We start from the raw sequence: 24,952 nt of genomic DNA on the forward strand, positions 1-24,952 counted from the left end.
CTTTGTGGGTGCCCGCCAGTAGCGTAGCTACCAGGGGGGCAGAGGGGGCCATCTCCTCGGGCCCGGTCACATTATGGGGTCCACCAGGAGCCATGGCTGCTTCTGTGATGAGGCAGCGCACGGCACTCTGAGGTGGGAGGTAGAGAGCTGCAAAATGCCTGCTCCCCTGTCTGACACTCTGCACACTGGCTAGCACAGGGACCAGTGTGCAGAGCCTCAGTCCATGCATGGTGCAGGCTGTCTGACCTGATGAACTTCCAGGCTGGGCTCCGGCTGGCAGAGCTGCAGTTTCAAAGTTTGTTTCTCCCCCTGCAAAGTCTGATTGGCTAACGCACACCGTGTCCTAGTGCCCACCTTGGATTTCACTGACACTTCCTGGTCCTGCCTCACTGCCTGCAAATTTCATCAGTAAGTGAGGATGGAATTTATTAGATAAATTAAAGAAGTTGTACTTCTTTAAGTTGCAGATCCACCTCCTATTCAATTGAATGGGAACCGGATCTGCAGTACACCGCGGCGGCCACTACCACTTGATGGCGGAGCCCCGCAGGTGAGCACTTCCGACCGGCGGCCGGCACCAATAACTACTGATCAGCAGGGGTGCCGCGTGCAGGTCCCCGGCCAATCATACATTGATGCCTATGGATAGGGCATCAATGTAAAAGTAGTGGACAACCCCTTTAACTGTAGTCATGTGGTGGTGACTGTGGGATGAATGTGAGAGGATGGGGGTATTGTGGGAGCTGAAGTGGGGGAGTGGGGACAGTGCACTGGGGGGCTGATTATTATACTGTTTTGTTATCCATCACATGTAATAGTTGCTGTCTGGGGAGGCTGGAGATAAGTATGTAGGGGGATTTTTATACTTGCGACTTGGGTCTTTTATAAGTATCTGTATGACAAGCCCCTATACAGTAATCATGAGTTGCATCGTATTCAAAGCACCACTGCAGCGTTTATTTATTTTACCACTGGATTGGTGCTTAAACTCCAAGTCCCCTGCCTCCTGTCTGATACTCACCTTCCAGCGTTTTCCTACATTTTCGCCGCCGCTCCGATCCGTCTCCTGCAGTTTGTGACCTGCCGGCTGCTCCAGTGTTTCATGCAGCTGGAGGTGACTAATCAATGTAACTATATGAGGGTCTCGTTCTGGCCTCATAGACTTACACTGAGAGCTTGTGACGTAACTTCTGACTTCCGTCCAGTCAAAAGCTGCACTCATAAGATGGTGCAGCGTGATCGGAGTGGCACCGAAAAACTGTGAAGACGCCGGGGGGTGGGTGAGTATATGAATGGGGGCAGGGGGCTTAGGTTTAAAGTGCCACTCCAGTGGTGAAAAAAAAACAAAAACGCTAAAGTGGTGCTTTAATAATTTCACAATAAGGAATTTCTTATTCTTTTAAAGTTCTTAAAGGCTTGCGATAAATGTCTGTAGTTTCTCTATGTGACTGCAGACTGCCAAACCATGACAGGGTGCACCTGCTGTGATGAGTCCCCAATATCACCGGCGTTATCAGGTGGTCATAGACCAAGTGTTTGCTATGTGCCTACTAGAAAGGTTTGGTTTCTCTCAATAGAATAGAATTGAGAGAAGCTGGAAAAGTCTAGTGGTGACATGACGGCCTGTTCACATCAGCAATGCTGGGGCCATTATTACTGTACATGGGGGGGACTTGGGAGCCATTATTAAATATTAAGTGGGCACTTAAGAAGCAGATTGTTTATAGGGGCACCAGCAGCATAGCTACCGTGCGGCAGAGGGTGCTGAGCGCCTGTCAGTCTGTGCCGGGGTGCAGTTACAGCCACTGCTCTCTATACACCGAGTGGTGACTGAAACCTTGCCAGCCCACCCCTATGACTGGAAGAGCGAAGCTGCCAGGTGGAATAAAGTTAATTTCCTCATATGGTGTATAGGGACATCATATGGTGTATAGGGGAGCTGTAGGCTCACCATACTGTGTATAGAGGAGCAGTGGGGACATTATACAGTGTATAGGGGAGCACTTAAGCATTATTGTTATAGGGGCACTCAGAGTATTGTGACCATCAAAGTTGCATGTGGGATATTATTACTTTCTAGGGACAAAAATTAATATTTTCTAGGGGGCAATTTTACCATCTAGAGGGCACAAAGGAGGCATTATTACTATGTAAGGGGCACAGTGGTGGCATTATTATGTGGGGCTGTAAGAGGAGCGCTGTTTTTGTGGCTCACAGTAGGTGCAGTAATAGGGACACATACAGCAGCAGTGGCTCAGCATTGGGGTATCAGTAGGATCAGGATGTTGGGCCAGGATGGAAATGTGAGAAGTCAAATGTGTCTTTGTTGTAATCTCTGTAGATGAGTAATGGCTGGAGACGTCGTCATGTCGGTCTGGGCCAGATGTAAAAGACGGGAAAAGTGAACGACTCCATCAGCAAGATCATCATCTGTAAGTTACTATCTGTAACTGTACTGTAATCTCTTTTATGTTCTTGAGGACTGGTATCTACCACTATATGGTCACCGTATGGCGGTAATATCAATGCTTGTCTTTGTATATAGATTTACTTTCATCTGCTGAGGTTCCCCTATACCCACTATTATGGTGCGCCATTGTAGTTGTAATCATGGTTACCTGGTTAGGGGCCCACTCAGATGTTTCGCCCCCCCCTGAGCTAAACCCCTAGCTATGCCTCTGGTGCCCACCAAAAGCGGGGTGCCACTGGTTGGGATAGTTGGCCCTGGAAGCCACAAAGTAGCAGCTGCTCTAATCCCGGCAAGCCAGTGGATGGGTGAGACTCTGTAATTTGCACCATCTTGTGTATTTGCTGTGACTGTACTATATATTATTGTCTGTTGGTGGTTTAATAAGTTATTGCCACACTGTTTTACCCTCACCCTGTGTTGTAGTATTCTGCCCACAGGAAAGGAATGTGGGCGTTCAGTGGGATGAGCCCTGGTCCATGCGGTCTTTCTAAAGACAGCTGGGCCAGCGGATGAGAGTACCCACTGATCCTCGTGTTTCCACACTGCCGACAAAGAATGGTGACCCCATCACAGTATGATGCTCCAACTGTATTCCTGTAACAGGCGTGCCAGAGGTGACAGTTGCCCTGCAGTTGGTTGCTGGAGATCTCTACGTTTGGCATTACAGACATCTTCTTAGAGGTTGGCTGTCTCTAGGAACCAGCGGCTACCTCCCTCTGGTTAATTACCTCCCCGGCTTGGATGTATAAATACCTGGTGTGTCTGAGAGGGAGGTGCCGGTGATATTCATTACTACTTGTGAGATTTTAGCAAGAGCAGTACTTCGTCCTCTCTGGAGCTTGAGGCTGTGTGCGTATTTGTCTGGAGTCGTATAAAGCTAAGCAATCCCCCCCGTTTGTCTACCCTTGTTGTCTATAGAGTTAAGTGGAGATCGACTAGTGCTCATCTCCTTCCTTCCCTAGCCTTAGCCATACGCCAGGGAAAGTCAGGGTGAGGCACACGTGCGGCGATTGGTGAAGAGCCAATATAGGGACGGCAGTTGAGACAGGGTGACACTAGACCAGACTAGGAGGTCTCCTCTTCCCCCTTTCCGTAGAGTCTGGACTCCGTTTCCCTCTTCCCTTTGTGTAGCACTAAGTCTTTCCTACACCTGGCATGACATTATCGCTGGCCGAGCACGTTTTGAAAAGGAAAAAAAAAGCAAAAAAAACTGACTTTTTTTTTTTCTGTGTGTTTTTGGGCGTGGACCTTTTTTTTCCTTTCTCGCTTGGTATGGGTTCAGTTGCAGAGCTGGCAGAGCGGCTGCACAGGCTGTCTCTGGAGGTGAATGACCTCCGCGATGAGGTACAGCAGCAGCATCAGCGGCTACAGGTCGCCAATATGGGGGTCTCTGCAGGTAGGCCTGCCCAGCCTGAACCCAAAGTTGCCCTCCCAGACAGGTTTTCTGGAGGTAGGGACAAGTTTTTTGTATTCAAGGACGCCTGCAAACTGTATTTTAAACTTCGTCCCGATTTCTCTGGAAATGAGGAGCAACGGGTTGGAATTGTGATCTCTCTACTGCAGGGAGATCTCCAATCCTTGGAATTTTTTTTACCGCAGGACTCTGTTTGTCTCTAGTCTGTGGAGGGGTTTTTCGGGGCTCTGGTCCTTATCTATGATGACAAAGACCGAGTCGCCTTGACTGAGTCTAGGCTACGTCGCCTTCAGTAGTACAGTTCGGAATTTCGTAGATGGGCAACGGATTCCAAATGGAATGACTCAGCCCTTAGATGTCAATTTTGTGAGGGGCTTACTGAAGGTTAAACGATGCCTTGGCAGTATATGAAACCCCTCAGTCCTTGGAGGCTACCATGTCTTTGGCCATACATCTTGATAGTTGCCTTCGGGATAGACGAGTGAGACCACCTTCTCTGGGGCCTTCTTGCCAGTGGAGCGGTCTGGGAGTGAACCAGTACTGGGGGAGGTGGAGAAACCCATGCATTTAGGGGGTGTCTCTGCATCATACATCTCCCCGGAGATTCACAAGAAAAAAGGTGGGGTTTTTTTGTGGGAAAAAGGTACATTTTGTTGGGACCTGTCCTTCAATTCCTAAACAAAAGGAGTCTTGATTAACTCTTGGTAGTCTGGAGTTGGATAAACAAGGGGTGCATTTGTGGTCAAACTGCAGTTCCCATTTTGTCCTGACTGCAGAGGTGGTGCTAGAGAGCAAAACTGAGAAAATTTCTGTTTGTTGACAGTGGAGCCGGAGTCAGCATGTTGGATGCTGAGATTGTGAAAACTCATGGTCTTGCTTGCTGTACTTTAGATAAACCTATTTCCATTTTTGCCATCGACTTGGCGCCACTTGCACAGAAAGCATTTACTCAGATTGCACATAATGTAAAACTGAGTGTGGGGTCAGTTCATAGTGAAATAATCCATTGCTATATCCTAGACAATCTTCCCACACCGATTGCCTTGGGTGTCCCTTGGCTTGTTAAACATAATCCGTTGTTGGATTGGCAAGCCGGGAAGATAATTGAATGGGGAGATTACTGCCATGAGAAATGTTTAGATATTTCCCTTGCTACTGTCTCTACGGAAATATTACCTGCTTTTCTGTCTAGTTTTGAGGACGTTTTTTCTGAGAGGGGGTGTCATGATTTGCCTCCTCATCATGCTTATGACTGTCCTATTAACCTGACCCCCGGACCTAAACTACCGAAGTCCAGACTGTATAATCTTTCTGGCCCTGAGAGATAAGCCATAAAGGATTTCATTGCGGAAAGTCTGGAGAAAGGACATATCAGACCCTCATCTTCGCCCGTGGCAGCAGGGTGTTACATCCCTGGCGGCGTGCTTTCATAGTGCACCACCTCCCACTATGCAAGACCGCAATCTTACCTGTCAGTCCAGTCTGGAATCCCTGCTCCAGTTCATGCTATGTGCATTTCTATTGACTGACTGCTTAGGGCGGCGGCCCGGTTACTTCCTGATTCTTATAGCTGCTGTGGGCGCACCCCTAATGCGTCTCCAGCCTATTGCTGTGAGTCACTGGATATTTAAACCCCCTCCACCCAGTAGGAGGAACCTGAGCAACACCTTCACTCAGTTTGTCTTTGCAACTGTATTGCCAGGTCCTGTCCTGTTATCTCTGACTTCTAGTCTGTTTCCGCCACTCTGGGGGTTGCATTCCCAGACCTGTTATCTCTGACCTCTAGTCTGTTTCCGCTACTCTGGGGGCTGTATTCCCAGCCCTGTTACCTGTGACTTCTAGTCTGATCCCGCCTTTCTGGGGGCTGTATTCCCAGGCTCGTTCTTGTATCTCATTGCAGTAGCAGTCCCTGTCTGAACTGTATCCTAGTCTGTTTCCTGTTTTTCTCTATGTGCGTACCTTTTCTTTTCCTGCAGTATCTGAACCTGTACCTAACTCCAACTCGTTGTCTCTGTACTACTGTTTGTGAGTTTTGTGTCCACTCGCTACTTCATAGGAAGTACCTTGTGTGTATCTGGTTCTGCTTGTCCCTTTTCCCTTTCTCCGTATCTTCCTGTATTTTCCAGTCTGTTCCATGTGAACAGAGCCCTGTCCTCTCTGCCTTGCCCACCGCTCCGGCGGCTTCTCTCTGCTCTGACTTGCTCACCGCAGCAGCGGTTTCTCTCTGCTATGACTTGCCCACCGCTCCGGCGGTTTCTCTCTACTCTGCCTTGCCCACCGCTCCGGCGGCTTCTCTCTGCTCTGCCTTGCTCACCGCACCGGCGGCTTCTCTCTGCTCTGACTTGCCCACCGCTCCGGCGGCTTCTCTCTGCTCTGCCTTGCCCACCGCTCCGGCGGTTCCGCTCTGCTCTGCCTTGTCCACCGCACCTGCGGTTTCTCTCTGCTCTGCCTTGTCTACCGCTCCAGCGGTTCCGCTCTGCTCTGCCTTGCCCACCGCACCTGCGGTTTTCGCTCCGCTCTGCTTGCTCACCGCACCAGCAGTTCCTCTCTGCTCTGCCTTGTCCTCCGCTCTGGCAGTTTCGCTTTACTCTGCTTGTCTACCGCATCTGCGACTCTGTACCTGTCTCCCAGTCTGTACTGGACCCTATCCAGCCTGCTCTCCAACCTGTTAGTACCTCCCGGTCTGCACTCCAGCCGTGCTTGCCAGTGCCCACCCGTCTGCATACCAGCCGTGCTTGCCAGTGCCCACCTGTCTGCATACCAGCCGTACTTGCCAGTACCCACCTGTCTGCATACCAGCCGTACTTGCCAATACCCACCTGCCTGTATGCCAGTCTAACCTGCCTGTTCCTGCATAACCCGGTGTGGGTCAACAACTGTGACCGGGGTCTGACCTGGAGTAGCACCTGGTCCCTCTGCTCGGTTCCTCCTTGGTTCACGGAGTCAACTAAGCCGCCGTGTGACCTTGGTCGGATCGGGTTGATACTTAGTTACGCCCCTCCAGGCACTCCTCGGTTCATGGTACAGTGGAATCACTAATCACGCTCACGCCAGTCAGTCCAGGCGCGAGCGTAACACAGGATTCTTCTTTGTGAAGAAAAGATGGCGGTCTACGTCCTTGTTTAGATTTCCGGGAATTTAATCAAATTACCATCCGAGATCCATACACTCTTCCTCTGTTTCCTGATTTGTTCAGCCAGGCTGTGGGAGCTAAGGTATTCTCCAAGTTGAAGTTAAGGGGAGCCTACAACCTGGTTAGAATCAGAGAGGGGGACAAATGGAAAACAGCGTTCAATACCCCGAAAGGACCTTTAGAGAGTCTAGCTATGCCCTTTGGTTTGACCAATGCACCTGCGGTATTCCAGCATTTCAAAAATGATATTTTCCATCATTTGGTGGGGAGGTTTGTGGTGGTCTATCTGGATGATATTTGGTTTACTCACCTGATTTTGAGACTCATCGGGGACATATTAAGCTGGTGCTCCAGATATTAAGGGATAACAAACTTTATGCCAAACTATAAAAAAGTTTTTCCGCTGTTAAGTAGAAGCAGTTTTTAAGGTACTTGTTGTCATCTTCGGGTTTTCAGATGGATCCGGAGAAGATCCGTGCAGTCCTTGACTGGGAACATCCCGAGAACCTGAAGGCTCTACAACGTTTTCTGGGCTTTACTCATTTTTACCAGGAATTCATACAAAATTATTCTGTTATAGTGAAACCCCTTACTGACATGACTAAGAAGGGGTCTGATTTTTCCAAATGGTCGGATGTTTCCCTCCAGGCTTTTTCTTCCTTAAAGAATCATTTTGCCACTGCACCTTCTGTATATTCAGTAAACCCAATGTTTCTCAACCCTTTATTGTGGAGGTTGATGCGTGGGATGTCGGGGTTGGGGCTGTGTTGTCCCAGGGTTCGTCCTCTGGTAAAAGGGGTCCATGTGCCTTCTTTTCTAAAAAATTGTCTTTGGCTGACAGAAATTATGACATGCGTAATAGGGAACTTCTGGCGATCAAATTGGCGTTCGAGGAATGGCGACATTGGTTGGAGAGGGCTGTACATTCTATTACTGTTATTGCTGACCATAAGAACCTGTCATATCTTCAATCAGCTAAAAATCCCAACCCTAGGCAAGCCAGATGGTCCCTGTTTTTTACTAGGCTCAATTTTGTTGTCACTTTTCATCCAGGGGTCAAAAATGTCAAGGCTGATGCTTTGTCCCGGAGCTTCCCTGGTGGTGGTGACCATGAGAACCCTGCCCTGATATTACAGAAAGGGGTAGTCATTACGGCACTTTGTCCTGAACTGGAGGGTGAGATTTTGGAGGCACAGGGGGACGGCTCCTGCCTCCTACCCTTCAGGAAAGTTATTTGTACCATCTGATCTGCGCCGCAAAGTAATTAAGGAACATCATAACTCTGTGCTTGCTGGGCATCCACGTGGTAAGACAACCGCGGACCTCCTCTCTCGTCTTTTTTTGGTGGCCGAGGTTGCATTAGGATGTAATTGAACACGTAGCTGCTTGTAGTACTTGTGCGCGTTCTAAGGTTTCGCATACCCGTCTGTCTGCTACTCTTCTTCCACTACCTATCCCTAGTAGGCCTTGGACATACTTGTCCATGGATTTTATTACTGACCGATCTGTTTCTGCAGGCAAAAAGGTGGTTTTGGTGGTAGTAGATAGGTTCTGTAAAATTGTTCATTGCCTGCACTTCCAAATGCCAAGACACTTACTCAGGTGTTCATAAATGAGATCGTGAAGCTTCACGGGGTTCCCTCCGATGTGGTGTCAGATCAGGGGACCCAGTTTGTTTCCAAGTTCTGGATGGCATTCTGTTCTCGACTGGGGGTGCAGCTGTCCTTTCCACTGCTTTCCACCCTCAGTCGAATGGACAGACCAAGCGTGTCAATCAGAATTTGGAGACCTACCTCAGATGTTTTGTTTCCGAAAATCAGGAGGATTGGGCATCCTACCTACCGCTAACATCTGCTACGCTAGATGACCTGGCCTCCACAGTCACCAGACCTGAACCCAATCGAGATGGTTTGGGGTGAGCTGGACCGCAGAGTGAAGGCAAAAGGGCCAACAAGTGCTAAGCATCTCTGGGAACTCCTTCAAGATTGTTGGAAGACCATTTCCGGTGACTACCTCTTGAAGCTCATCAAGAGAATGCCAAGAGTGTGCAAAGCAGTCATCAAAGCAAAAGGTGGCTACTTTGAAGAACCTAGAATATAAGACATATTTTCAGTTGTTTCACACTTTTTTGTTAAGTATATAATTCCACGTGTTCATTCATAGTTTTGATGCCTTCAGTGTGAATGTACAATTTTCATAGTCATGAAAATACAGAAAAATCTTTAAATGAGAAGGTGTGTCCAAACTTTTGGTCTGTACTGTATGTTAATTTGGAATGCCTGCCGATCACATGTTGCATCAGCCCACTGAAGTTTACTAACCTATACAACTTAGGACAATATGCAGGTTATTTGAACAATCAAACAATGAAGGATCACCTTCCCCAATCGTGTGGAAGAATGTCCTGAAGGGGAGCTGTGGGTATAAAGTCTCGAGCTCCCTCTTGAGAGAGACTCTCTACAGGAACTGCCCAAGGAACCATGGCTCCATCAGGTGCAATACAGGTCTGCTCCTCTTCTCATCACTGAACCCAAAAAGACGTCTGGAAAACCCCAGTTGGGGCTGGACTACCTTAAGGACTGTTGTTGCCGGCTGGAGCTTGATACACGTACTACGGTCGTGATATCTATTCTCTGGATGTGAGGAACTTTCTTAAGGACTGTTGTTGCTGGCTGGAGTGGTATTCACGTGCTACAACTGTGATATCCATCGTCTGGAGAAATATAGGCGGTGACTGCAGACTATACCGGCGGGAGATACCAAAAGCTGTGGGCCAACCAAAAGTTGGAAGACAGTGGGTATCACCTGGTACGGAGGCAGTAGAACTGTTGATCCCGGGTTTGGATCTTGTGGCCTAAGGACATTGTATTGTGACCATCTATCCGGAATTGCTGTAAGACCATGCATGTAAGGAATAAAAAATAGTTAAGTCCAAAAAATGTTTGACCAGCAGAAGGGTTTATAATAAAATCCATAGATTTATTGTTGAATTCTTTCTACAAGAGTAAAAAACACCAAGCAGTGTGCACATAAAATCACATAGGAAAGAAACACAGGTTAAGCGTTTCTGGCCCTCAGGCCCTTAGCTAAGAGGTAGAGACTAAGGGCCTGAGGGCCAGAAATAGGCGACATATACAGTACAGACCAAAAGTTTGGACACACCTTCTCATTTAAAGATTTTTCTGTATTTTCTTGACTATGAAAATTGTACATTCACACTGAAGGCATCAAAACTATGAATTAACACATGTGGAATTATATACTTAACAAAAAAGTGTGAAACAACTGAAAATATGTCTTATATTCTAGGTTCTTCAAAGTAGCCACCTTTTGCTTGGATGACTGCTTTGCACACTCTTGGCATTCTCTTGATGAGCTTCAAGAGGTAGTCACCGGAAATGGTTTTCACTTCACACGTGTGCCCTGTCAGATTTAATAAGTGGGATTTCTTGCCTTATGAATGGGGTTGGGACCATCAGTTGTGTTGTGCAGAAGTCTGGTGGATACACAGCTGATAGTCCTACTGAATAGACTGTTAGAATTTGTATTATGGCAAGAAAAAAGCAGCTAAGTAAAGAAAAATGAGTGGCCATCATTACTTTAAGAAATTACGGTCAGTCCGAAAAATTGGGCAAACTTTGAAAGTGTCCCCAAGTGCAGTTGCAAAAACCATCAAGCGCTACAAAGAAACTGGCTCACATGAGGACTGCCCCAGGAAAGGAAGACCGAGAGTTACCTCTGCTTCTGAGGATAAGTTTATCCGAGTCACCAGCCTCAGAAATCGCAGGTTAACAGCAGCTCAGATTAGAGACCAGGTCAATGCCACACAGAGTTCTAGCAGCAGACACATCTCTACAACTGTTAAGAGGAGACTTTGTGCAGCAGGCCTTCGTGGTAAAATAGCTGCTAGGAAACCACTGCTAAGGACAGGCAACAAGCAGAAGAGACTTGTTTGGGCTAAAGAACACAAAGAATGGACATTAGACCAGTGGAAATCTGTGCTTTGGTCTGATGAGTCCAAATTTGAGATCTTTGGTTCCAACCACCGTGTTTTTGTGCGACGCAGAAAAGGTGAACGGATGGACTCTACATGTCTGGTTCCCACCGTGAAACATGGAGGAGGAGGTGTGATGGTGTGGGCTGCTTTGCTGGTGACACTGTTGGGGATTTATTCAAAATTGAAGGCATACTGAACCAGCATGGCTACCACAGCATCTTGCAGCGGCATGCTATTCCATCCAGTTTGCGTTTAGTTGGATCATCATTTATTTTTCAACAGGACAATGACTCCAAACACACCTCCAGGCTGTGTAAGGGCTATTTGACCAAGAAGGAGAGTAATGGGGTGCTATGCCAGATGACCTGGCCTCCACAGTCACCAGACCTGAACCCAATCGAGATGGTTTGTGGTGAGCTGGACCGCAGAGTGAAGGCAAAAGAGCCAACAAGTGCTAAGCATCTCTGGGAACTCCTTCAAGATTGTTGGAAGACCATTTCCGGTGACTACCTCTTGAAGCTCATCAGGAGAATGCCAAGAGTGTGCAAAGCAGTCATCCAAGCAAAAGGTGGCTACTTTGAAGAACCTAGAATATAAGACATATTTTCAATTGTTTCACACTTTTTTGTTAAGTACATAATTCCACCTGTGTTAATTCATAGTTTTGATGCCTTCAGTGTGAATGTACAATTTTTAAAGTCATGAAAATACAGAAAAATCTTTAAATGAGAAGGTGTGTCCAAACTTTTGGTCTGTATTGTATATATATTTTTTTCACCTGCAGACTTATAATAGAGTTTAGGTCTATGGGAAAACTCCACATGCGGACCCACATGAGAAATTGATATGCTGCAGGTCTGAAAAGACGTGCCGCATGTCACCTTCAGCTGGTGATCCGCAAATGCACGGAGACGCAGAGTGGACATGGGATTTCTACAAATCCCATCCACTATTCTGTAACAGCTGACCGCTGCGGGTTTGACGCTGCATAACACGCAGCGGCTCTGGATCATCTGCACATACCCTAAGAGATTTTTTCATTTTATAAAATTACTAAAAAAATAATAATGAAAAACACTTGATGATGAAAAAAACCTGTTATTTTTAATGCGCATATTTTTAAATAATCAACATCACAAATCAGCAAATAACAAGGACATATTTGGTGTCCCTGTAATTGTAACGACCCGCACAACACAGCGATCAGATTATTTACAGGGATCAGTAAATAACATAAAAAATGGCGTAATTTATATTTTTCTTTATTAAACCCATAAAAATGTAATAAAACTGTAACGCTGAGGCAGTGTTTACACTTAGCGTAAATGCTGCGTTCTTTCTGCTGCTCTTTTTCTGCAGGTGTCTGCACCACACAACACAGAACAATCTTCTCCAATTGTGGCGTCTTTGCTGCGTTTCTTTTATGCATTTTCCCGCTTATTTGATGCTATTTTGGGGAAGATATGAAGCAGAGTTTTTAACGCTTTTTAGAACTACAGAAAGGCTTTGATTCTTATTGTGGAGTTTGGTGCAGATCCTGCAGATAACAAAAAAACGTATTTCTGCAATGTGTGAACACGGCCTTCCAGACAAAAAAAAGCCGGATGTTGTATAGTGAAGCTACATAAAGATGAGAAGTTCTGGCAGCTCCGACTGTGAATGAGGAACAAAAAATAATCCACAACTAGAGATGAGCAGGACGCACAGATGACATCGCGCTGCGCTGGATGATCAAAAGCTGCCGGAGACCCTGGATGGTTAGAGATTCACGGCCTCCTATCCAGCTGCCAGGTAGCACTGACCTGCACCAGAGTCCCGAGAATCCATCCGCTCATCTCTAGTCCCAATTGTCACAGATACAACTGACAGTCCTGGATTTTGGTCTACGCCCTGCAGTCTATGGAGTCTGCTGAATGCCCCTCATTACCAGTGCCCCTCTAACAACTTCTCCTGCCAGGGGAGAAAGAAAGAGTAAATAGGCGTGGATAGGGGTGTGTCCAAAATTAGCCACTACCTGCATAGCGCACCACATGATGTGTCCCTCTTTCTGTTCTTCAAAAATTGGGAGTTATGTTGTGGCTCCACTCTGTACACACACGGCTCAGTTCTGTAAACGTCGTACACATGTGGCTCCGCTCCGTACACACACACGGCTCCATACACCTTGTACACAAGTGGCTCTGCTTCACACACCGCATACACAAGGGGCTCCGCGCCGTACACACTCAGCTCTGCTCCGTACACACACAGCTCCACTCCACGCACCTCGTACACATGCAGCTCCGCGCACCTCATAAACACGCTGCTCCTCTCAGTGCACCTCGTACACGCATGGCTCCTCTCCGTACACCTCGTACACGCGCGGCTCCTCTCCGTACACCTCGTACACGCGCGGCTCCTCTCCGTACACCTCGTACACACACGTCTCCGCTCCGTACACCTCGTATACGCAGCTCCGCTCCGTACACATTGTACACGCGGCTCCTCTCCGTACACGCAGCTACGCTCCGTACACCTCGTACACGCGCGGCTCCTCTCCGTACACCTTGTACACGCGGCTCCTCTCCGTACACGCAGCTACGCTCCGTACACCTCGTACACGCGCGGCTCCTCTCCGTACACCTCGTACACGCGCGGCTACGCTCCGTACACCTCGTACACACGCACGGCTCAGCTCCGTACACCTCGTACACGCACGGCTCAGCTCCGTACACCTCGTACGGGCGCGGCTCCTCTCCGTACGCCTCGTACACGCGCGGCTCCTCTCCGTACGCCTCGTACACGCGCGGCTCCTCTCCGTACGCCTCGTACACGCGCGGCTCCTCTCCGTACGCCTCGTACACGCGCGGCTCCTCTCCGTACGCCTCGTACACGCGCGGCTCCTCTCCGTAAGCCTCGCACACGCGCGGCTCCTCTCCGTAAGCCTCGCACACGCGCGGCTCCTCTCCGTACGCCTCGCACACGCGCGGCTCCGCTCCGTACGCCTCGCACACGCGCGGCTCCGCTCCGTACGCCTCGCACACGCGCGGCTCCTCTCCGTACGCCTCGTACACGCGCGGCTCCGCTCCGTACGCCTCGCACACACGCGGCTCCGCTCCGTACACCTCGTACACACGCGGCTCCGCTCCGTACACGTCGCACACACGCTGCTCCGCTCCGTACACCTCGTACACACGCGGCTCCGCTCCGTACACCTCGTACACACGCGGCTCTGCTCCGTACACCTCGTACACGCGCGGCTCCTCTCCGTACACCTCGTACACACACGGCTCCGCTCCGTACACCTCGTACACGCGCGGCTCCTCTCCGTACACCTCGTACACACGCGGCTCCGCTCCGTACACCTCGTACACGCGCGGCTCCGCTCCGTACACCTCGTACACGCGCGGCTCCGCTCCGTACACCTCGTACACGCGCGGCTCCGCTCCGTACACCTCGTACACACGCGGCTCCGCTCCGTACACCTCGTACACACGCTGCTCCGCTCCGTACACCTCGTACACACGCGGCTCCGCTCCGTACACCTCGTACACGCGCGGCTCCGCTCCGTACACCTCGTACACGCGCGGCTCCGCTCCGTACACCTCGTACACGCGCGGCTCTGCTCCGTACACCTCGTACACACGCGGCTCTGCTCCGTACACCTCGTACACTCGCGGCTCCGCTCCGTACACCTCGTACAAACGCGGCTCCGCTCCGTACACCTCGTACACACGCGGCTCCGCTCCGTACGCCTCGTACACGCGCGGCTCCGCTCCGTACGCCTCGTACACGCGCGGCTCCGCTCCGTACGCCTCGTACACGCGCGGCTCCGCTCCGTACGCCTCGTACACGCGCGGCTCCGCTCCGTACGCCTCGTACACGCGCGGCTCCGCTCCGTACGCCTTGTACACGCGCGGCTCCGCTCCGTACACCTCGTACACACGCGGCTCCGCTCCGTACACCTCGTACACACACGGCTCCGCTCCGTACACCTCGTACACACGCGGCTCCGCTCCGTACACCTCGTACACACGCGGCTCCGCTCCGTACACCTCGTACACACGCGGCTCCGCTCCGTACACCTTGTACACGCGCGGCTCCGCTCCGTACACCTCGTACACACGCGGCTCCGCTCCGTACACCTCGTACACACACGGCTCCGCTCCGTACACCTCGTACACACGCGGCTCTGCTCCGTACACCTCGTACACACACGGCTCTGCTCCGTACACCTCGTACACACGCGGCTCTGCTACATCCACACTGTAAACCCCTCCTGACCCCACACATAACCTTCCCCTCATCCAGCACCATGACAACCAGCACAGCAGAGTCCTGCATCCACTGAGGCCCCTGATCATGTGACCCCTGACTCCTCCCCTCCTGTGACCTCATCACAGGTCCTGTGAGCACAGAACAGCCATATATGTGGGTTGAGCCTACAATGTATGGTAGATGCTAGAATGTATGGGCTCCTTCCAGGTATGACGTCATTTGCGGGGGGCGTGTCCTGGCTGTGCATTACAGGCGTGTTCTAGTTTAGCAGCAGACGCCATAGCCTCATGCAGAGGGACTGGGAGACAAGCTGTTTGTGAAGCTGCAGGAGGAGGTCAGTGCTATGGGCTTGTGGGGGCTCTGGGTGGGATGCACGCTTGGGGGTTCTGTGGGGGCTGGTGGTGGCTTTGTGGGGGGTTCTGGGGACATGCTGGGTGCTCTGTGGGGATGCTCTGGGGGCATTCTGCGGGCTCGGGGGGTTTGCTGTGGGCATGGGGGATGCTGCGGGTTTGTGGGGGCTCTGGATGGGATGCACGCTTGGGGGCTCTGTGGGGGCTGGTGGTGGCTATGTGGGGGATGCTGTGGGCTCTCTGGGGGCATGCTGCGGGCTTGGGGGGATGCTGTGAGTTTGTGGGGGCTCTGGGTGGATGCTGCTGGTTTGTGGGGGCTCTGGGGGGCATGCTGTGGGTTTGTGGGGGCTCTGGGTGGAATGCACGCTTGGGGGCTGGTGGTGGCTATGTAGGGGATCCTGCGGGCTCAGGGGACATGCTGCGGGCTCTAGTGCTCTGTGGGGACGCTCTGGGGGCAGGCTGCAGGCTTGTGGTGGCTCTGGGTGGATGCTGTGAGTTTGTGGGGGCTCTGGGTGGATGCTGCAGGTTTGTGGGGGCTCTGGGTGGATGCTGTGGACTTCTTGTGGCTCTGTGGGGATGCTGCGGGTTTGTGGGGGCTCTGGGGGCATTTTGTTGGGGCTCTGGGGGGGATACTGCGGGTTTGTGGGGTCTCTGAGTGGGATGTATGCTTGGGGACTCTGTGGGGGCTGGTGGTGGTTATGTGGGGGATGCTGTGGGCTCTGGGGACATGCTGCAGGCTCTGGGGATGCTCTGTGGGCTCGGGGGGATGTTGCGAGTTTGTGGGGGCTCTGGGGGCATGCTGTGGGCTCTGGGTGGATGCTGCGGGTTTGTGGGGGCTCTGGGTGGATGCTGCGGGTTTGTGGGGGCTCTGGGTGGATGCTGCGGGTTTGTGGGGGCTCTGGGTGGATGCTGCGGGTTTGTGGGGGCTCTGGGTGGAAGCTGCGGGTTTGTGGGGACATGCTGCGGGTTTGTGGGGGCTCTGGGTAGGATGCACGCTTGAGGGCTCTGTGAGTGCTGGTGGTGGCTATGTGGGGGATTCTGCGGGTTCTGGGGACATGCTGCAGGCTCTGTGGGGATGCTCGGGGGGGGATGCTGCAGGCTCTGTGGGGATGCTCGGGGGGGATGCTGCAGGCTCTGTGGGGATGCTCGGGGGGGATGCTGCGGGGTTGTGGGGGCCCTGGGTGGATGCTGCGGGGTTGTGAGGGCATGCTGCTGGCTCGTGGGGGCTCTGGGGGCATTTTGTGGGGTCTCTGGGTGGGATGTATGCTTGGGGGCTGGTGGTGGCTCTGTGGGGGATGCTGCAGGCTCTGTGGGGATGCTCTGTGGGCTCGGGGGGGATGCTGCGAGTTTGTGGGGGCTCTGGGGGCATGCTGTGGGCTCGAGTGGATGTTTTGGGGGCCATGCTGTGGGCTTGTGGGGGGCCATGCTGTGGGCTTGTGGGGGGCCATGCTGTGGGCTTGTGGGGTCTCTGGGTGGGATGTATGCTTGGGGGCTGGTGGTGGCTATGTGGGGGATGCTGCAGGCTCTGTGGGGATGCTCTGGGGGCATCCTGTGGGCTCGGGGGGGATGCTGCAAGTTTGTGGGGGCTCTGGGTGGATGCTGCGGGTTTGTGGGGGCTCTGGGTGGATGCTGCGGGTTTGTGGGGGCTCTGGGTGGAAGCTGCGGGTTTGTGGGGACATGCTGCGGGTTTGTGGGGGCTCTGGGTAGGATGCACGCTTGAGGGCTCTGTGAGTGCTGGTGGTGGCTATGTGGGGGATTCTGCGGGTTCTGGGGACATGCTGCAGGCTCTGTGGGGATGCTCGGGGGGGGGATGCTGCAGGCTCTGTGGGGATGCTCGGGGGGGATGCTGCGGGGGCCCTGGGTGGATGCTGCGGGGTTGTGAGGGCATGCTGCTGGCTCGTGGGGGCTCTGGGGGCATTTTGTGGGGTCTCTGGGTGGGATGTATGCTTGGGGGCTGGTGGTGGCTCTGTGGGGGATGCTGCAGGCTCTGTGGGGATGCTCTGTGGGCTCGGGGGGGATGCTGCGAGTTTGTGGGGGCTCTGGGGGCATGCTGTGGGCTCGAGTGGATGTTTTGGGGGCCATGCTGTGGGCTTGTGGGGGGCCATGCTGTGGGCTTGTGGGGTCTCTGGGTGGGATGTATGCTTGGGGGCTGGTGGTGGCTCTGTGGGGGATGCTGCAGGCTCTGTGGGGATGCTCTGGGGGCATCCTGTGGGCTCGGGGGGGATGCTGCAAGTTTGTGGGGGCTCTGGGTGCATGCTGTGGGCTTTGGTGGATGCTGCGAGTTTGTGGGGGCTCTGGGTGCATGCTGTGGGCTTTGGTGGATGCTGCGAGTTTGTGGGGGCTCTGGGGGGATGCTGCGGGTTTGTGGGGGCTCTGGGTAGTATGCACGCTTGAGGGCACTGTGGGGGCTGGTGGTGGCTATGTGGGGGATTCTGTGGGGATGCTCTGGGGGGATGCTGCTGGTTTGTGGGGATGCTCTGCGGGCATGCTGCGGGTTTGTGAGGGCTCTGGGAGGGATGCATGTGTGGGGGATGGTGGTGGCTATGTGGGGGATGCTGCGGGCTCTGGGTGCTCTGTGGGGATGCTCTGGGGGCATCCTGCGGGTTTGTGTGGGCTCTGGGGTTGGGGCGGCCATGCTGCGGGCTCTGGGGTTGGGGCGGCCATGCTGCGGGTTTGTGGGGGCTCGTGGGGGGGATGCTGCGGATTTGCGGGTTTGTGGGGGGATGTTGCGGGCTCTGGGGGCATGCTGCGGGTTTGTGTGGGCTCTGGGGGGGGTGCATGCTGTGGGGATGCGGGCTCTGGGTGATGCTGTGGGTTTGTGGGGGCATGCTATGGGGCTCTGGGAGGTTTGTGGGGGCTCTGGGGGGCATGCTGCAGGCTCTGGTGGGTTTATGGGGGCATGCTAGGGGCTCTGGGGGGTTTGTGGGGGCTCTGGGGAAGGGGGGCGGGATGATGGTGCACGCCTGTGGGGGCTCTGGGGAAGGGGGGCGGGATGATGGTGCACGCCTGTGGGGGCTCTGGGGAAGGGGGGCGGGATGATGGTGCACGCCTGTGGGGGATGGTGCACGCTTTTGGGGCCTCTGGAGGGGGGGGGGGGATAATGTTTGTAGAGGGCAGTCTGCTGGGATTTGAGGTGTTGGGTTAATGTTTCATTGGGGGACACAAAAAATATGAGTGTATGTTGCTGACACTATGCAAAAAAAACTTAGCTCTTCCCCAGAAGGGTGCATCATCAACTGGCATGAAGCTAATCCGTTTTAGCTTAGTGTCAGTAGGAGGCAGACATGGGTCTGGTCCCAGGCCCATCTCTACCCTAGGGTGTTTTCACATTGCGTTCTGTGTCGCCGTCGGGGCATATGTCTACTGTGTCTGAGAGTCCGCCTCCTGTAGGCGTACACTCCCGAAAAAAGTGCGTGTTCTCTCAGCCATCACCACTGCAGCCTATGGCCCCCGTCAGCGCATACGTCAGACCCCGTTTTGCTGGGGATTTCGGACATATACCCCGACTGGGACACAGAATGCAATGTATATGTACCCGTAGGATTTTTTTTTTTTATATCAATGATTCCCCTTTTTCTTTCAGATACTGTTTGTGAGGGCGGCAGTGGAATTGTTTCACTACTGTATCCTCTGTGGTCTACGAGGCAGGACCCTAACACAACAAGAGTGTTTGGGATTCCCTGGCAGACTGTCCTTGGCACTAATCTTCTGCCCTCTCGCCCTCCAGATCTAGAAGGATCAGGTTATCTCATGCCCAGCTTCATCATCGGTTTGTGAAGAAGGATTCAGGTTCTTCACTATAGATATATCCTACCAGGCAGTGAGGGTGCTCGATTCTCCACCTCCACGTTTTCCAGAGGCTCCTGCGGCACCTCTTTTAAAAAATCCAGCCTTCAGTCTAGCCTTTCTCCGGTGGCCGGGCCACACCCCTAGCAGCCTAAACAATCACGCACGCCAGCCCTCCAGCGCTTTCTGCCCTCCACCTATCAGTGCACACTTTGCATTCTGGTGCGCAAGATCCCTGCACGTGTTTTTCCTGTTACTGCCTCTTTCTCCTCCTTCTACTCGGCGCCATCTTTCTGTCGCCAGTTTATAACACTGCGGCAGCTCACCTAAACTCTGCTGCCTCATTGCCTGGTTATGCCGGATCACCGCCACCTTCAGCCTCTCAAGGTCTTCAGGATGCAGTGTCTGAGTAACCTCTGCCACCAGGGGCAGCTCTTTATCCACAGCCTAGCTCCCCTCTAGCATCTGTTTCTTTCTCTTCTCTCTCTACCTAACCCCAAGAAGTCTCATTTTGCATGTTTCTCCTGTAACTAAAGGTTTCCTTCTGGTCAGACCTGTTCCCTCTGCCAGGACTGCAGTCTGCCCACAATGTCACCTCCCCAGGAGCACCTCACTGCCTATAACAAGAGTGTGTACCCCCTCTGCAGCCTCATATTCAGCCCTGGCAGGCGGCAGCATCACCATCCACATGACCTCATAGCTGAAATCATGGAACGTGGATTCAGCTTCCAAAAAGTCCACCAGCCTCACCTTCCAGGGCTCCCGCCTTTTCGAAGAACTAGATAAGATGATCTCTAATGCCATGGGGGGGTAAGAGTATTTTGTTTCCGCAACAGAGGGCCAAATGCCCTCCTCCCAAGAGACGCACAGTCCAGTTTTTTTTCGTCCTTTTGGAAATTTTCAGTGTAGAACAGCAGCCAAAAGGACAACTCTCCGGCCCGCCAGGAAAAGAGACCTTCCTTTAGGCTAGCCCCCTCCTGGCATCAACGAACTCGCCAGCATCGGTACGGATCTAGCCGATTCTCTTCGGTATGACGTGGTGTTCCTACCTCTGATGTTTCTGAGGGTGGATGGGCGTCTCCTTTGGTTCTGGGATGAGTGGCTCTCAGTAGTCAACAATGCTTGGGTCTGAGATGTTGTCGACTACAGCCACAAAATAGAATTTTCCACGCTGCCTTGTATTCGAGACCAATTTCTCCAAAGACCACCTTCCCTTATTCCTGGGTTTTTCAACGCTATTGATTTGCTATCCAAAGCAGGCATCATAATCTCTAATTTCCAGGACGCTGAAACATCAGACACTGGAGGCAGGCTGAGGGGTCGGGGCAAAGCCAAAGACCTTACCCACAATCCTCCCATAAATGACCTTTTATAAAATTAACATTTTTACATTATGTATAGAAATAATTCTATTTCTACAATTAACCATTACCACAGAAATCTCAAACGTTTATTTGTTTCTTTTAAACTTGTTCTGAATGTAAATAAAACATTTCTGATTAAGCTTCCACATTGTATTTTAGCCTTTCATTTTACTGATAGGGCAGGAAAAGCCCATGATGCATCTGTGTAAACCATGTAAAAGGTACTATAATAACATGGCTTAGACAGGTAACCGACTTTTGAAACAATGAAGTTAACTTGTACATGCTGCATAGATGAAAACCTGGTTTTCCCCATATAAAGTATGACCACCACCTGTATACCCTAGAATGCTGTATATAAGTCCCAAAGCCGATCTGCATAACGTAGAAAAAAAACACCTTATATTAGACTCACCTACAGGGCGGTCCCGTCCAATGGGTTTCTCTAGTGTTAATCCGGCGCCTCCTCTTCCTGATATTGCCGTCCTTCTTTCTTCAAGTGGATGACGTGTCCTACATCATCCAGACAGTGTCTTTCATCGCGCTGGTGCACTTCTCTCTGCCTTTTCCCCGCACAGAGCAGAGAAGTGTGCCTGCGCAGGAGGCTGATGGCAGAGGCTGTGTGGCTGACGTTGGATGTCTAGTCCACATGAAGCAGAGGAGGATGATTGTGTCGAATGAAGACCAGCGACATCCATAGGACTGGATGTTACTAGATTGTGACGGCTGTGCCCTAGACCACACGTGAGGACGGTACTAGATGGTGCCTCCCGTGCCTCAGACCACTGTGAGGACGGTACTAGAGAGTGCGCGCTGTGCCGCCGACCACATGCTGCAGATAGAGCAGAAAGGCAGTTATCTATAATATAACCGGAGATGTGTGTCTCAGTTTGAAATACACTGCTCGAAAAAAATAAAGGGAGCACTCCAATAACACATCCTAGATCTGAATGAATGAAATATTCTCATTGAATACTTTGTTCTGTACAAAGTTGAATGTGCTGACAACAAAATCACACAAAAATCATCAATGGAAATCAAATTTATTAACCAATGGAGGCCAGGATTTGGAATCACCCCCAAAATTAAAGTGGAAAAACACACTACAGGCTGATCCAACCATGATGTAATGTCCTTAAAACAAATCAAAATGAGGCTCAGTATTGTGTGTGGCCTCCACGTGCCTGTATAATAATAATAATTTTTATTTATATAGCACCAACATATTCTGCAGCACTTTACAATTAAGCGGGGACATGTACAAACAATAAATTCAATACAAGGTGAGACAGTTTAACAGTTACATCAGGAGTGAGGTCCCTGCTCGCAAGCTTACATTCTACACGGAAATGGGGGGGACACTATAGGTGGAAAGTGCTTGTTATTTCAGGTCAGGCAATTATAATAAGTCAGGATTATCATATAAAACTGTATGATCCGGTCATCAGCCTGTATGTTAAAGTGCAATACTCAATTACCGAGTGCAGTTATTGTGGGCATGGAGGGTGTAGAAACAGATGAACAGTAGGGGGCAGATTCTGAGTAGTATTTAGGAGGGAACAGGGGAAAGTTATTTTACTGGGTATTTGAGATGGTAGGCTTGTTTAAAGAGATGGGTTTTTAAAGCGCTTGAAGACATCGGGGCTAGGCATCAATCGGATCGTCTGGGGTAGAGCATTCCAGAGAACTGGCGCAGCACGAGAGTAGTCTTGGAGACTGAGGTGCGAGGTTAGGATTATGGGGGATGTTAGCCTTAGGTCATTTGTGGAACGGAGGGCATGTGTAGGACGATAGACTGAGAAGAGAGAGGAGATATAAGGTGGTACAGAACTGTGGGGAGCTTTGTGGGTGAGAGCAATGAGTTTATATTGGACCCTGTAGCGAATGGGTAACCAGTGTAATGACTGGCACAAGGTGGAGGCATCGGTGAAGCTGCTGGACAGAAATACGACCCTGGCTGCTGCATTCAGGACAGATTGGAGAGGGGAAATTTTGGTAAGAGGGAGACCGATCAGAAGAGAGTTGCAGTAGTCCAGACGAGAGTGAATAAGAGCGACAGTAAGAGTTTTAGCAGTTTCCAAAGTGAGAAAAGATCGGATTCTGGAGATGTTTTTAAGATGCAGGTGACAAGAGCGAGTGAGTGATCGGATATAGGGAGTAAAGGAAAGGTTAGTGTCGAATATGACCCCAAGGCAGTGGGCGTGCTGCTTGGGAGTTATGGTTGACCCCTCCAAGGTAATTTCGATGTTAGGTAGAGTTCGGTTAGTAAATGGGGGAAACACAAGAAGTTCAGTTTTGGAGAGATTCAGTTTGAGATAGAGGGAGGACATGATGCTAGACACAGCAGACAAACAATCCTTGGTATTTTGTATTAGGGTAGGGGTGATAGGGGAAGAAGTGTATAGTTGGGTGTCGCCAGCATAGAGATGATACTGGAACCCAAATCTGCTGATTGTCCAATAGGGGCAGTGTATAGAGAGAAGAGGAGGGGGCCTAGGACTGAGCCCTGCGGAACCCCGATAGTAAGGGGATGAGGAGGGGAAGAGGAGCCGGCAAAAGATACAGTGAAGGAGCGGTCAGAGAGGTAGGAGGAGAACCAGGAGAGAATGGTTTCCTTGAGGCCTATAGAGCGGAGCATAGTGAGGAGGAGCTGGTGATCCACAGTGTCAAATGCTGCAGAGAGATCCAGGAGAATCAGCAGGGAGTAGTGACCTTTGGATTTGGCTGTTAGTAGATCGTTAGAGACTTTAATGAGGGCAGTTTCAGTGGAGTGTAAGGAGCGGAAACCAGATTGTAGAGGGTCGAGGAGAGAGTTATCTGAGAGATAGCAGATTAGACGGGAGTGGACCAAGCGTTCCAGGAGTTTAGAGATGAAAGGAAGATTAGAGACAGGTCTGTAGTTAGCAGTGCAGTTCTGGTCCAGGGATGGCTTTTTAAGTAAAGGGGTTATGATGGCGTGTTTAAATGAGGAGGGAAAGATACCCGACGAAAGAGAGAGGTTAAATATTTTAGTCAGGTGAGTGGTGACCACTGGTGAGAGGGACTGCAGGAGATGTGAAGGAATGGGGTCACTGTTGCAGGTTGTAGGCCGAGAAGAAGCGAGGAGCTGGGTAACTTCTTCTTCTGTGACTGGCTCAAAGATGGCTAGTGAGCTTGAAGTGCAGTAGGGAAGGGGATCCAGGCACTGAGGAGATTGGGCTGAGATGTCCTGATGGATGTGGTTGATTTTTTCCAAGAAATAAGTGGCCAGATCCTCCCCGCTGAGGTTGGTGGTGGGGGCCTGTGCTTTAGGTTTCAGGAGGGAGTTTAAGGTTTCGAAAAGTCGTATTGGATTGTTGGACATTGAAGTGATGAGGGTGGTGAAGTAGGATTGTTTGGCTAGATGAAGGGCAGAGTTATAGGTTTTGAGCATGAATTTATAGTGGATGAAGTCCTCTGCTAAAAGAGATTTTCTCCACGGACGCTCAGCACACCTTGAGCAACGATGAAGAAAGAGTGTTTGCATCGTGTGCCAGGGCTGCCGTTGTCTGTGTCGGATCTTTCTGCGAGTAGAAGGAGCTTCTTCATCTAGGGCGCTCTTCAGTGTATTATTGTAGTGTGACAATGCTAAGTCTGAACAGGAGAAGGAGGAGATGGGGGCTAAAGATGTGTGTAGATTGTCCATAAGCTGCTGGGTATTAATGGTACGTGTATTCCTATAAGTGTGGTAAGTGGGGGTGTCCCGGGTGAGGAGACAATTCTTAACAGAGAAGGAAAGAAGGTTGTGGTCCGAGAGCGGGAGAGGGGAGTTGGTAAAGTCATCCAGCAAGCAGAGACTGGAAAAAAACAGGTCCAGAGTGTTCCCGTCTTCATGGGTAGGAGAATTAGTAAACTGTGAGAGACGGAATGAAGAGGTTAGAGAAAGTAGATGAGAGGCAGATTGGGAGAGGGGATCATCGATGGGGATGTTAAAGTTGCCCATGATAAGGGTGGGGATGTCACAGGATAGAAAGAGAGGAAGCCAGGTGGCAAAGTGATCCAAGAACTGGCGGGGGAAGCCTGGAGGGCGATACACGACTGCAACTCGCAGGGAGAAGGGTTTAAAGAGTCTGATGGTGTGGACTTCAAAGGAAGGAAACATAAGGGAGGGAACCGGGGGGATGACCTGGAAAGCACATTGTGAGGAAAGGAGCAGACCAACA

At 51.2% G+C, this 24,952-nt stretch overlaps 1 long non-coding RNA gene across 1 annotated transcript; it reads left to right on the forward strand.

Moving 5' to 3' along the window:
• Positions 1-15,485: 15,485 nt before the first annotated feature.
• Positions 15,486-20,915, forward strand: LOC141271941 (uncharacterized). Its single transcript, XR_012321946.1, has 2 exons — positions 15,486-15,605; positions 19,205-20,915. It is a non-coding gene; the product is annotated as an uncharacterized lncRNA (long non-coding RNA).
• The last annotated feature ends 4,037 nt before the right edge of the window (positions 20,916-24,952 follow it).

The sequence above is a fragment of the Phyllobates terribilis genome, unplaced genomic scaffold, assembly GCF_046119375.1.
Source record: "Phyllobates terribilis strain yellow unplaced genomic scaffold, ASM4611937v1 Scaffold_5__5_contigs__length_657084704, whole genome shotgun sequence".
Taxonomy (NCBI): domain Eukaryota; kingdom Metazoa; phylum Chordata; class Amphibia; order Anura; family Dendrobatidae; genus Phyllobates; species Phyllobates terribilis.